The following is a 13,977-nucleotide window of genomic DNA, read 5'->3' as shown; positions in this document are numbered from 1 at the left end:
GCTGAAATCATCAATATTTCCCTTAATTTTTTTCCTATTGTCTCTATTCTCTGGTTTATTATCCTGCCATTCAAACAAATAGTTCAACCATCAATCTGAATATCTTTCTTGATTTTGCAAATCCTTGTATGTAATCAACAAAATCACATAGTCTGGATAATTTTACTTCTAAGTAATTCTAAAATCTATCATTTTTATTATTTCAGCTACTGCTTTCATGACTAAGACTCCTGACTCTCCTTAGACCTGTGACAACCTCCCCCATAATCTCATTTGTTATTCATTTCATCTTCCCCTAGCCATTAACGTGGTATCTGAAGAGTCTATCTCTTTAATGACTCCCTATCTTCACAGAGAGAAGCTCTTTGACATGAAGGACAGCTTCTTGCCCACCTCTCTGCCCTCATTTCTTTCCACACCATCTCACACCCCTAAATTTTCACCAGCGCTTCATATTTCTGAAACCCTTAAAACAGCTCTAGTACCTAGACAGCATTTGATTTCTTGCCCTCATACTTTGCTCAAGCTGTCTCCCTTCCTATCTCTTATCTTTCTCTCACCTCTGCCAACACCCTTTACCTGCCTAACTCCTACTCATTCTTTGAGAATGAGCTAAATATAATCTCCTCAAACTTTTTTAACATGTGACACCCTTCTCCCCCAGGCTGAATTGACTATCTCTCCTCCATGAGCTCACAACAGCCTTGCATAATCTCTTTCCTGCAAACTCATCCTCAGCCTTCAGCCTAGAGCCTGGCATAGTTGGCTCCCATGAATGTTTGCTGAGTGAATGGCTGTGGGATAACAGGTTGGCTTCCTGCTGACGAGGCTCTTAGCGGTGTAGCAGTCTGAGATATGATGTTTATTTCCATTGAGCAGGGGAGTGTGACAAATCATTTTATCACCATTTCCTACAGAGCTGCCTTTTAACAGTTCTGCCTCATGATTTTGTTTGAAATGCAGATTTACAGGATAACAAACACATCTAGATCTAAATGTGGCCATCAGATTAGATTTCAAAAGTCATAATACTAAAATAGCTCCTATTGTGGAAAACTGTGACAAGTTTCCTCCCATAGAGGATACAATCAAAGGTTACCTATAGTTTTCATGCCCTTCTCATTCCAAATTTGCAACAAGAGACACCATCAAGCAAGACCAAGTTTCACCTTTGTATCTAGTCTCTTCTCTGGCAGAAAGGTGACAAGAGGTGCAAATTGGTAGAAAGTTGGTCACCATCGAGGAAAAAAAGGAAAATCTAAAAGAATTAGAACAACCATTCCAAAATCAAAAGATAATACAGTGCATTTTTACACTGCTTTAGCATTTTAAGCTCTAGAAAAAAAGAACAATGCTTCCTGTAACTCATAAGTCAGCGCCTGAGATTTGTCTCACAGGAAGCATCTGGGATGCTGCAGGCCAGGGCAAGGAGGGTGACAATGGGCATGTTTCACAGGGAGTGATTAAGTTGCGGAAACTGGAAGTTATAGGGAATGGGATGTGAAGACTTTTAACACAAGAGCAAAGAAGCAGAGACAATGAAAGAACCATAGAAAGAGATCTGGAAAAAAAAAAAAAAAAACCTTAAGAGACTTCAAGAGATTAAAAACAAAATAAGTCCACCCATTGTATAACAATGATGAAAAGAAAATAAATGAGATGCTGAGCTTTGGATTCAAAAATAACAGAAGAACAGCCATGTGAAATGACCAGATCTAACATGCTTAGTCTGGGGATGATGAGGAACAAGGGAATACTATAAGGAGAAAGAAGAGTCCATTTTATCAGAAAATAAACCAGCTTTACAGATAACAAAATGTACTGAATTTTAAGGTACCTAGAGCTTCATTGAACCTTTTGGTCAATATATATAATTTTCATTTAGGCTCTAAAACCAGAATTTTTTAATGAGAGGTCTTAAATATTTGATTCTAGGTAAGAAACAACTCTTTAGATTGTTCCATCTAAACCAGTTCTCTTTCTAAATTTTGCTCCTGGCATTTGGAGATGTATAATCCACTCTTTTCTGGTAAGGATCCTCCATTCAAAGCACTTTTCTTGAAAGCCAATGTACAAACTCTCCATGTGCTTCTGTCTCTTCAAATGCCAAAAGGATTCAACTTTGCTCTTTCTTTCCTCTGCCTTTGCTCCTTAAGCCTGAATTCTCAGTTCAACCACCAAGAGCACCATCTTAAATGACAGCTTCTCAAGGAATAAAGTCCTAATGGAATAAAATTCATAAATGTAGACAATTGTAGGTAGAGAGTATAGTTTTGTCTCTCAGTAAAATGAAATAATAGAAAAAATATACACTTGTGCTTTAGATTAAATCAAAATGTGCTTTTTTTTTCCTCTGAGCTTGAAAAGTCAGTTGTATAAGGCTTGATTAATGTTTTGCAGTAACACAATACACATGGACCTCTAATGCAAAACTTATATATTCAGAATATTTAGACAATATTTTAAAGTTGAGTATCACACAAACTATGCTGAAGCTTCTTATAAAGTAATGTATAATTCTCAAATGTTTTAGGCCTACCAGGAAAAATTTTAAAAGCATGAAACTGAGAAGTCAAATTTATCACATTATGGAGCCCTAAATCTATCTATTTATCTTAAAACTGAGAGAATTTTTGTGTGTCTAAACTGTAAACAAACTTGTAAATTGTGAAGAATAGAATGTATTACTGATGCCTAGAGCTAACTCTGGCTAACATAAACATTATTACAGATTCTTCTCTAAGGATATACTGAAGTGGGAGTAAAAGGTAGAAAGTCTTCAGTATTTTATATTTTATTTATTTTAGGGGTTGCTTTGTTATTTAGGGTAGTTCACAGGCAGTAATGCCACTGATACTCACATTTGGCTTCCTGCTTCTCCACTAAGAAGGCATATTCTGGCAACATGCCTCCATTGCAGTTGAAATGAAAATTAAGATGCCAGGAGACACAAAACCTTCTCAACTATATAGGAAGGCAGAAGATGGAGACGTCTCCTAAACAGATTGTGAGAAAAAATACAATCATTCCTCAAAATTTTCATCTTCAGGACCCTTTTGGAAGGGACAGAATGTGGTTTCTTAGTGCAGTATGATATGGAACATGTACTAGCTATTCATTGCTGAATTTCAAATTACACCCAAGTTATCCCAAACTTACTATCTCACGCAGTATGTGCAAAGTCAAAGGTATGGGAGCGCTTCGCTGGATGGTTCTGGCTTATAGGGTCTCATGCAGTTGCAATCTAGCTAGGAAACTAAGCATCTCAATTTGTCCATGACTGAGTAGTTTTCCAGAAAATGGGATTTTAATACTGAAACTGGGAACATCCCTGGAAACTTATATAGTCAATTCCCCTAAATCAATTGTCAGTTGGAGCTGAAATCTCTAAGGACAACTGGGACTGGTGAATTCACTTTCAAACTCACATGATTATTGACAGGTGGCTTTAGTTCTTTGTCATCTACACCTCTCCGAGGACAAGCTATCAATATGGCTTCCCTCTAGGACAGTGAGAGAGATGCTACTCTGTCTTTTATGTACTAACCTCCAAGTCACACTCCATTGCTTCTGCTTTAGTCTGTTTGTTAGAAGGATGACACTAACCCCATCCCACACTTGAAAGCAGGAGATTCTAGAAGGACATGAATATCAGAAGGCAGGGATCATTATGGTCATCTTGAAGACTGGCTTTCATAGGGTGGGTTGAAAACACGTGTAGGTGTCTGGGTAAGGCATATCTATGTGTTCGTTTAACAAGCATTTGTTATGGACTAAATCCCATATTAAGGACTAATGCCTCCTGTTTGAACTTATATCAGAAGAATAAGGACAGTAGAATCGTCCCCAAAGCAATGAGCACTCCAACAAACCATTCCCTCGGGAGTATACAAAGGAGAAATCAAGCCTAAGAGAATTTCAAGGTTAATCAAAAAGGGAAAAAAAAAATGATTACAAAAAAAAATAAGAATGTAGATGTCTTAGTCCATTCGAACTGCTATAAACAAAATGCCCTACAATAGATCATTTATAAACACCAGAAATGTATGGCTCAGAGTTACGGAAATTGAGAAATCCAAGAAAATGGTGTGTGACTTGTTCTCATGGTTGAAGAGAAAAAACAAGTTTCATCATGTCTCTCTTATAAGGCTACTTATGCCAATCATGAGGACTCTATCCTTATAAGCATATCATTTTCCGATAAAACTGTACTGGAGATTAGATTTCAATATATGAATTGGGGAACCGGGGTCATAAACATTCTGACCGTAGCAGTAAGATAAAGAAACCACCATATTTTATAGCTTCCTTGGAAACTTACAGATCACAAACACTCAGTTTAACGCAATGTAAATGCCTGGCCTCTTGAGTTAGACAGCCAGAGTTAAAAATCCAGGTTCTCCTATCTTCTTATGCATGATCTTGGTCAAATTATGACTATAAAATTGGAATGATAATGATGTCCACTTCACGGGGTGGTTGTGAAAGACAAAGAAGTAAATTGTATAAAATGCCTAGAACACTCGTTGGAATGGGTTATGAAGACATCAGCCCTTATTACCAGCCTTCACCATTCTTGTAATCAATGTCCCTTGCTTCTTTACTACTGTACAGTCTAGTGCTCCATAATCTTTGCATATCATTTCTTCTCTAATACACTTTGGGATCATTTTCATCAAACCATCCCTGTGTGTCTCAGGATGCATGCACTTAAAAATGTTATTTTCATGCTGTCTCTGTGAAATGTCAACCCCACATACAGCCTCTACCACCACTTTAATGCCAAGAACCTCCCAAATGACCTCCAAATATCAGCTAGACTCATAAGCAATAGTAACACAACACATCTAAAACTGAGGTCATTAACTTGCCTGTTCTGTTTGCAGCCCTCCATTTCCCTTTCCTAGTAAGAGGTGTCACTATCTCCCCAGTTGCACAAGCCAGAGTTCCTGATAAGAGTCATCAGACTTGTTCCTCTTAGTCACACTCAACACCCAGTCAGCAACTCCATTTTATCTCTTAAAATCTCTTCAATCTCTTTCTGTCTCATGGCCCCCATCTTCAATGGCTCACAAGTCCTCCACATCTCTGGAGGAATTAACAGTATAAAGAAGGGGCATGGACTTTAAACCCCAGCACCATTACTTTTTTTATTATATGACTTCACTAAGGTTCAGTATCCTCTCTGGAAAAAATGAAAACAAAAAAACTTTGCCTATCCCATAGTCCTTAGAAACTCAAAGCTCAATAGTCCCATAGTGCCATCTATATTAGGTTGTTGATATTGTCTGTCCCCACTGTGCCATGAGCTCCTAAGGATAGAGAGTGCTTCAGTGGCTTCATGTACTCAATGAAGCATAGCACCTGGCAGAGAGAACCCAAGAAATACATGTGGGGCAAACAGTGATAGGTGGACCTCAAGCTTATCCAGCACCCACTGTTGGAATCACCACAGCTCCCTTGCTGACTGCATCTTTGAGCTCAAAGTACACAGGGACCATAATAATGTCCTCATTTAACCATCAGGAATGATTTGACTGGTCATCTGCTGACCATTTTAAGTGAATTTCAATTTTATCACCCATAAGTATATACATATCAAATAGAATACATTTTCTTCCTTTTATTAGATTAACTAACCAAATCAACTGACATGAGTTGATAAGGATCATACCTCTTTCAAAACTTGCTTTTTTCTTCAAAGATGGGAAATTGAGAGATAATATAGTGTTTGTTATGTTTTGTTTTCTGTGGAAAAAAGTACCTCCCTGTAATATTTTTCACTTCAGACTTTACAATGATGATAATGATTCGAATCAAGTTTGAAGAAGAAATAATGAGTCCTTGAAGGATAATTGGGTTTCATGCTGATATTAAAAAAAAAAAAAAGTATAAGCTGTAATCAGACCCTCTTGGTTCTCAAATACACACTTAAATTAAGGGGCCTTTGCCGCATTGACAAAGCATTTTGTGATTCAGGTTTCCTGTATCATAAATAGGTACAAATATCCTAGCTATAAGTAAGCACTATTGCACTTTCCCCAGAATTCACAACCCTGCCAGGGCATCTCAATCTCTTGACAGACCTAAACATTCTCCCTGACTCTGGCTGCTGATTTGCTTTATACCGAAGAAAATGTTCTCATTAAATTTAGATGTTTCTATGTTTGTGATCTCAAAGCAACTGACATTTGACTTATGAAGGGAAACAGCAAAGATGCTTTAGACAAAAAAAAAAAACAAGCTCCCATTTGTCTTGGATTTGGTGATGGTGGGAAGATCTAACATGATTTTATCTTCTGTCTACTTGTATCTCTTCCTGTGAAGGCAACAGCAAGAGGCATTATTCATCACAGATCCACGGAATGGACAACCTATCAGTGTCCACATTAATCTAGCTAATTAGAGCCAATGTGAGGTATAGTTAGGCCAGAATGAGAAAGAACTGAAATAGGATTAATATTTTCAAAACATTTGTCGAAAGAGAGCAAATACATGTGAAACTTAACTATAAAGTTTGAGGAAGTTTAAGATTTCTTTAAGAGTATTTTTCCCCTTAGGCAAGATATTTATTGCCATTTCTCATTATTTTGATGGTCTTTATTTCTAAATTTGAAGCCTATTCTTTATCCTTTTAAAAATTGATGAGATAGAGGGATATCTATATTGATATGTGTGGCAAGCAACAAAAATAACAATACATCTGATTCATGATATAATGTTCAGGCTCTGTAAGTATATCAACTCAAGAAAATATGTGAGAAGCAATTCCCTCTATAACTTTGTTTTTTTTAAAAAAAAAAAAAAATCTCAGCACAGGTTTTATTTTTTTATTCGTTTCTCTGTCCCCCAATGTACAATGCAAATTCCCATACATAAGGGAAGACAATTAATGATATTGATGATCATCATCATTGTAATTAATGACTGTTTGAGATGTTTAATAAAACCTGTTCTTTTTCTTATCCCCAAATCATCTAAACTCACGTAAAAATTTTAGGAATATGTAAATAAGCACAAAGAAGAAAATACATAATATGGAATCTCACTTTCCTAGAAAATTACCGTTACCATATAGAGATGGTTCCTATGTCTATTTTTCTCAAATGGAGTCTGCTGTGTCCCCCAGGCTGATCTCTAACTCCTATACTCAAGAGATCCTCCCAATTTAGCCTCCCTATTAGCTGGGACAATAGGTAAGCACCATTGTACTCAGATTCTCTCCTTATTTATAAAACTTGTAAAAATTAAAAACAAGCTGGATATGGTGGTGCATGCCTGTAATCCCAGCAACTCTGAGGCTGAGACAGGAGGATATCAAGTTCAAAATTAGCCTCAGCAAAAGCGAGGCACTAAGCAACTCAGACCCTTTCTCTAAATAAAAAGACAAAAATAGGGCTGGGGATGTGGCTCAGTGGCTGAGTGTCCCTGAGTTCAATCCCAGGGACACCTCCCCCCCCAAAAAAATATCATATTATACCTATATTTTTGTAACCACCTAAAATATTTCAGGTTACTACATTGCCTAGTGAAATCATTCTGGAAGCAGTAACAAAGAAAGGACTATTGATACTCTGTCGTGCTTCCTGTGGAGCAAGTACACAAGCACTCAATAAACAGAAATGAATGAATGAAATATGAATGAATGGAGCCTTAGCTTTACAGAAAGTGGAAAGTGGAATGTTTTAATGAAGTGGTTTTGGCAATGATGATAATACTCACTGGCAACATTTTTTTTTAGTTTATTTCTAAACTTCACATAACCCCTAGGGAAGGTTTTCCCAACTATCTCCACCATTTTAATGATCTCTGAGAAAACAAGCAACCTACCTATGTTTTAGAGCCAGGATTCAAAATCAGACCTGAGTGAATTGAGAAAGCCCTCCGCCCTTTCCTCCAGAACACACTGCCCTCCAAGGACTGCCAAAGTAGTGAAGGAATTTGTGTGTAGAGGGCATGCCCCCACCTACAGTACTAGGAATCACATAAAGACTAACCTCCTGCAGAGTCTTGCTGGAGTCCTGCACTGCCCGGTCACTCTGCCCCTGAGCTGCAGGACAGCTGTCCCCACCCATTTGTGTGGTGGCTGCTTCACGCTGGTACCTTCAGGGCCATTGAAATCACAGACACATTACACTCACTCAGAGGAAAATAAGAATGGATTTTCTTTTTCTTTTTGAGAAAGCTTTTTACACTAATCCACTTAATCCCATGGCTGATTTCCCATTGAAATCTGAAGCAACGTATCTTTTATGGGGAATTTCCTACCTTTGAAAGAAATTTAAATTAGCCAATGAGATTGTTTTATTACTCCCCTTCTTTTACTTAAAAAAAAGTGTGTGTGTGTGTGTGTGTGTGTGTGTGTGTGTGTGTGTGTGTGTGTTATGGGGAGGGAGAAGGGTGGGAGCAGGAGCAGATGGATCTTTTCAGCAAAATGAATACTATTCTACCTCTGAGGGAAACTGCATATTTCATAAAAACAAAGACAAAAAGAAACTTTGATTACTTAATAACAACCAATTTACTTCGTACATAGGATTTTAGATACATTCCATTATGCATTTGTTGAAGCCATAGAATGTACAGTATCAAAAGTGACCCTATTAGAAACTATAGGCTCTGGGTGGTAAAGATGTGTCAAATCGGGTTCATAGACTGTACCACTCAATGGGGATGCTGATAAAGGAGGAAGCTGTGCACATGTAGAGTAGGAAGTACTCTATCTTTTGCTGAGTTTTGATATAAGCCTTAAACTGCTCCAAAAAAATAGTTCACTTTTTTCTTTAAAAAAAAAGCACTATTAACATGACACAAATAAATACAATTTCTAGATCTTACAAAGAAGTAGAAGATGTTTTTCTCATCTTAGTGCAGTAATCAGAAATGAATGTGTGTGTGTGTGTGTGTGTGTGTGTGTGTGTGTGTGTGTGTATAAAATCAGCCTTGAAGTCTGCATGTTTATATTAGCGGTGAGCTCATTGATATAGATATATGCCTTAGGTTTTCCTCAGTCCTGAATGACATTACAATCTCGAATTACTGGGCTCCACCCAATGTAGCATCAGTTTCACCTGGGAAATTGGTAGAAATATAAATTCACAGGTACCACAGACCTGGGGGTGGAACCTAGCAATCTGTTTTTTAACAAGCCCTCAGGGTGATTCTAGAACATACAAAAATTTAAGGATCACTGTTTTTTGTTGGTTGGTTGGTTAGTTGGTTGGTGCCATGGATTGAACTCAGGGGCACTCAACCACTGACCCATATCCCCAGTCCTATTTTGTCTTTTTATTTAGAGACAGGGTCTCACTGAGTTGCTTAGCACCTTGTTTTGCTGAGACGAGCATTGAACTCGAGATCCTCCTGCCTCAGCCTCCAGAGCCACTGGGATTACAGGTATGAGGCTCACAGTTTAGAATACCATACTATTGTATTCCCTAGCCAGGCCATTCTTACCCCTAGAGTTGAGAGGAAATGTAGAAAACCATCTCTCTCATTTCACTAACATGGAACCAAATTTCAGGAATCTCAGGATTCAATCATCTGTGGGAAAACAATATCTACTTCATTAGATTACTAAGACAATTAATGAATTAGCTCACATAAAACACCTAGAGCTTGGCCTATACCTGCCCAATGAATATTAGCTAATATCAATACCACTTATACTATTATAGTTATCTAGATTTGGGGTAATCCAGATCATAGTTACCAAGAAATTTATGACCATAATTCATAAATGATATTGGGACAACTGAACTTTGTTTTGTTCTTAAATTCTCTCCTGCAGCCAAGTGTACCAGTTGTGTTGATATGTATCTTTCAGCCCCAAGGTGGTCTCCACACTGAGTGGCACACATTGCATCTTCTCAGCAAGTGCACAGTCTGGGAGTGATGTGGATGCTGCACAAACTTCCCTGGACAAGATGCCGAGAGCAGGTAAATCCTGTCTCAACTATTAAACAGACACTAAATTACTGGGCAAAAGAGCAGTGAATAACAAACAAACCAAGACACATTGAAGAAAAATAACTGTGAAAAAAAGCAAATTCAAGCTGTGTAGGCTAGTATAGTATATACCCAAGCAGGATGTTGTCTACAGCCAAAGGAGTAATGAATATGTGAAAGAGTGAAGTTAGGAACAACAGGATGAATGGTGGAGATCAAGGATGGACCCTAACTTCAGTACACTTTTAAAAGGGGAAGTTCAATTTGCTTTAACTAGAGAAAAATAGCTTTATAAAAATGGCTTTATTAAAGCAGCCATGTCAAAACACTCTGGACCCAAACAGCATGGAATAGGATAAATCCAACCTGGACTGACCTCAGTGACCACATAAGTGATCCACAGTGCAGGTACCTAGACTCTGAAGATCTGGATCTGGTTGATGGAACTCATGGCTCAGGGCCCCTCCCCAAGAGTTCTGTGCCTTTCCAGGATAATAATGTTGTTATGGTTCTTGTCAAATTAATACAGTTTATGTATCAATAATAATAGCTAACATGTGTATTACTTACTCTGAACCACTATGCTCCAAGCTTTTCAGGTAATAACTCATTTAAAATTCAGTACATTTGGGCTGGGGATGTGGCTCAAGCGGTAGCGCGCTCGCCTGGCATGCGCAGGGTACTGGGTTCGAACCTTAGCACCACATAAAAATAAAGATGTTGTGTCCACCGAAAACTAAAAACTAAATATTAAAAATCTCTCTCTCTCTCTCTCTCAAAAAAAAAAAATCAGTACATTCTTCCAAGGGACTATTGTTATTATTGGAAGAAACTGAAGCACAGAGAAGAAGATAACTTCCCAAGAAAGCAGCTGGTAAGGGTGGGAGCTAAGATTCAATTGCAAGTAGTTTGGCTGCAAAGCCAGAGTTTCTGTTCACTGAGTTTTGCTGATCTAATGTTTTCATCGTTACAGGTGCTATACCTCACAAACTCAAAAGGGAATAGGCCCTTTCTTTGATTTACAAAAAAACAAAATACAAAAAGAAAGAAATAAAAGGCAAAATTCATCATAAAGGCATTTATGTGTAGGTGACTTTATTAGAGGTTCAAGGAGATGGATAGAGAAATTACCTTACAGCAATTACAATAACTCAAAATTATGTGCTTTAGAGATATTTCTTTTTTCTAGCCTCACCTTCAGACTGGAGTTGGACTTATTTTTTTTTTCATGCTTTCATGGTCCATTTAAATTCATTTATGAGGAAAGAAAAAAATCTTCCTTAGAACAAGATGATCATTTTATCAGATCTTATTGTTCTGTCATTCAGAAACCAAAGAAAGCCAAAAGCCATCTTTTAAGTGAAAACACCATAAAGGGATAAAAAGCTGAAGTTACACCATCCATAGGCTCTAACACATACTTGGCTTTGGCTTTACTTGAATACAATGTGAAAATGCAACGTTTTTCACTTGTTTTTTTGTTTTGTTTTGTTTGCACACATGATAAGGAACGACAGTGTGGTTAGCAGTAACATCATTGTTTAATTTACTGAGTATTACAGAGTCACCACTTTGACCATCCCTCAGTAAGGCAGACGGCATCTTATTGAAGTTCAGTCAAGGGCAATTTGAAGACCTCTGTCAGAGCCAGCATCCTAGGCATGGTGCTTTCAGAAGAGCCCCAGTCAGTTTGATAGGGCTGTCTAGGAATTCTTAATACTATTGGAATAAGGAGTCTTATATTTATATTTTATGCTGATCCCTAAAGATTATGTGGCTGAGCTGGCCCCAGTGTATTTCTTGTGTTATCTGCCTGTAAGCCTGATACTTTCCAAATGGACAAGAAGGTGGGTTAGAATGGTCACAAGATGTTAAACCAAACCAAATCTCAGCTTGATCATACATTAACTAATATTTGACTTTGAATCATGGTTGGTACCTCAGAATCCTATCCCTCTAAGTATGATCTGCAAACCATTTGTCACCAGTCTTTAAGGAGATAATACAAAAATAGAGGGTGTGTTTAGAACTTTTTAACAAGTTATATCACAATATTTAAACCCATAATTGTTTTTCTAGTCATTATTTTTTGTTGGATTTTATAGAAATATATGTCCATGACAGACAGGAGGAGGATAAATATTAGGGTCCTTGCCACAGGTATCTTGGAAAGTACTATCCAAGATTCAAAATCTCTTTTCCAACCAAGAATCAGAAATACATCAAGCACAAGGTATCAGAGACAGAGATACAACAGAAAGGTCAGATTAAGATGCCCTAATTGGAAAGTGACAGGGGGTGAGAGGGTCTGGGCCATGAGACAGCCTAGAGAGATTTATAAAATAAACAAAATTCTTAAAACATTTCAGAAACTCTCTTACATAACAAACAGCTGCTACAGAAAGGATTTTCTTGGAAAAGTCTCTTGATGTTATTAAATTAAAAATGTTCTCTGAACAATAATGTAGGGCAACACTGGTTTTATATTTCCTGTGCAGAATTACACATTAACGAATGGTATGCTCAAGGCCAGACCTGGCCCTCCCACACCTCCTGAGGGCTTAACTAACTGCACTCAGGGAATTGTTTACTGTCCTGGTGTGGTGGTATCGATTAAAGATTGTACTGAGAGCACACTACCATAATTTATTTTCTCTGGAACTGAGTTAATTTTATGGAGTACATTTGCTTCCTCTCTCAGTGGGATATGGCTCTTAGCTTACATTTAATATAAGCTCTGTGTGTGTCAATCGGTCTGCCTTCGTTCTAACTAGGATGCCAAAATTGTTTGCCTTCGTTTCTATTCCTGAGCTTTTTTGAGTCACTTTCTTGTCTATATAGAAGGTTTACTTGCTATCTCACAGATTAAATAAAGGCAGGGTAAGGACTAGGGTTTATCAAATTGTTTCTACTGAGCTAAGCCGCAGCAGAACACCTTCTGCTTACACCAAGTTTTGCTCTGTGAAACAGCCTCACAGAACCCAGTCTCATGTCTACTAAGAGGTAGTTGTTGGGTTTGTTGTTCATAACATTACACCCTCAGGAGAAATTCCTGTCTGTCCTTATTATAAGCGATAGTTAAGTTTTTCCTGTCCAATTAGTCTTTTTTTTTTCTTTTTAATATCATAGATGCTGTAAGCTGCATAAGTGATCTAGCAGTTTTCTCTGTCTTTTTTGGCTTCTAGGATGCCAATTAGTACAAATTCATGGACTTTTTGTACCAGCTCCATAGGTTTTTACAGAAGGCTTTTATATATTTTGTTCTTAGCACGATGTTATACACTTCTTTAGTTTGTTTTCTCTTTTGTCACCAATTTATAATTTATGTTAGACCTTATAAAATGTCTGTTGCTATTAAAAGAAAATGCCAGGTAAAGATAGATCGGAGAAGGTAGAATTGGGACACAAATCAGGAGAAGGAGGCAGGGAAGGAAGAAAGAAAATATGGAAGGAAAAGTGTAACATATGGAGGAGAAGGGGCCTTATTCTGTATGTAGAAGCCCAAATGACAATCTCACAGAATAAAAATAGTGAGGTACCCATAGAAATATGAAGTAGAATATATGTAACTATAGGCTGGAATTCATATAAAAATAATTGTAAGCTGTGCACAATGGTGCATGCCTATAATCCCAGTTATTTGGGAGGCTGAGTCAGGAGGGATCACAAGTTCAAGGCTAGTCTGGGCAAAACCCTGTCTCAAAAATAAATAAATAAATAAATAAATAGGACTGAGAATGTGGCTCACGGTAAAGCATCCCAGTACCAATAATAATTATTATTATTAATCATTATTACTAATAATTATTATCAATAATAGTTATCATTATTATTATTTCAAAGCTAAAATCTGAGGACTGATATCCAATGACATGTTATTATCTGTTGTATTTGACTATGCCCAAGTCTAATTTTAGTAAGTTATGGAACACACTTTTTCTGTTCTCTCAGAAGCTTAAGCTAAAGCTTCAAATCTAAAGATGAAAGATTTCAGAGAGACTGGGGTTATGTTCTATGCAGGGATGCTGG

This window comes from Ictidomys tridecemlineatus, chromosome 8 (genome assembly GCF_052094955.1).
Source record: "Ictidomys tridecemlineatus isolate mIctTri1 chromosome 8, mIctTri1.hap1, whole genome shotgun sequence".
Lineage (NCBI taxonomy): Eukaryota > Metazoa > Chordata > Mammalia > Rodentia > Sciuridae > Ictidomys > Ictidomys tridecemlineatus.
This window is presented reverse-complemented; position numbering follows the sequence as displayed.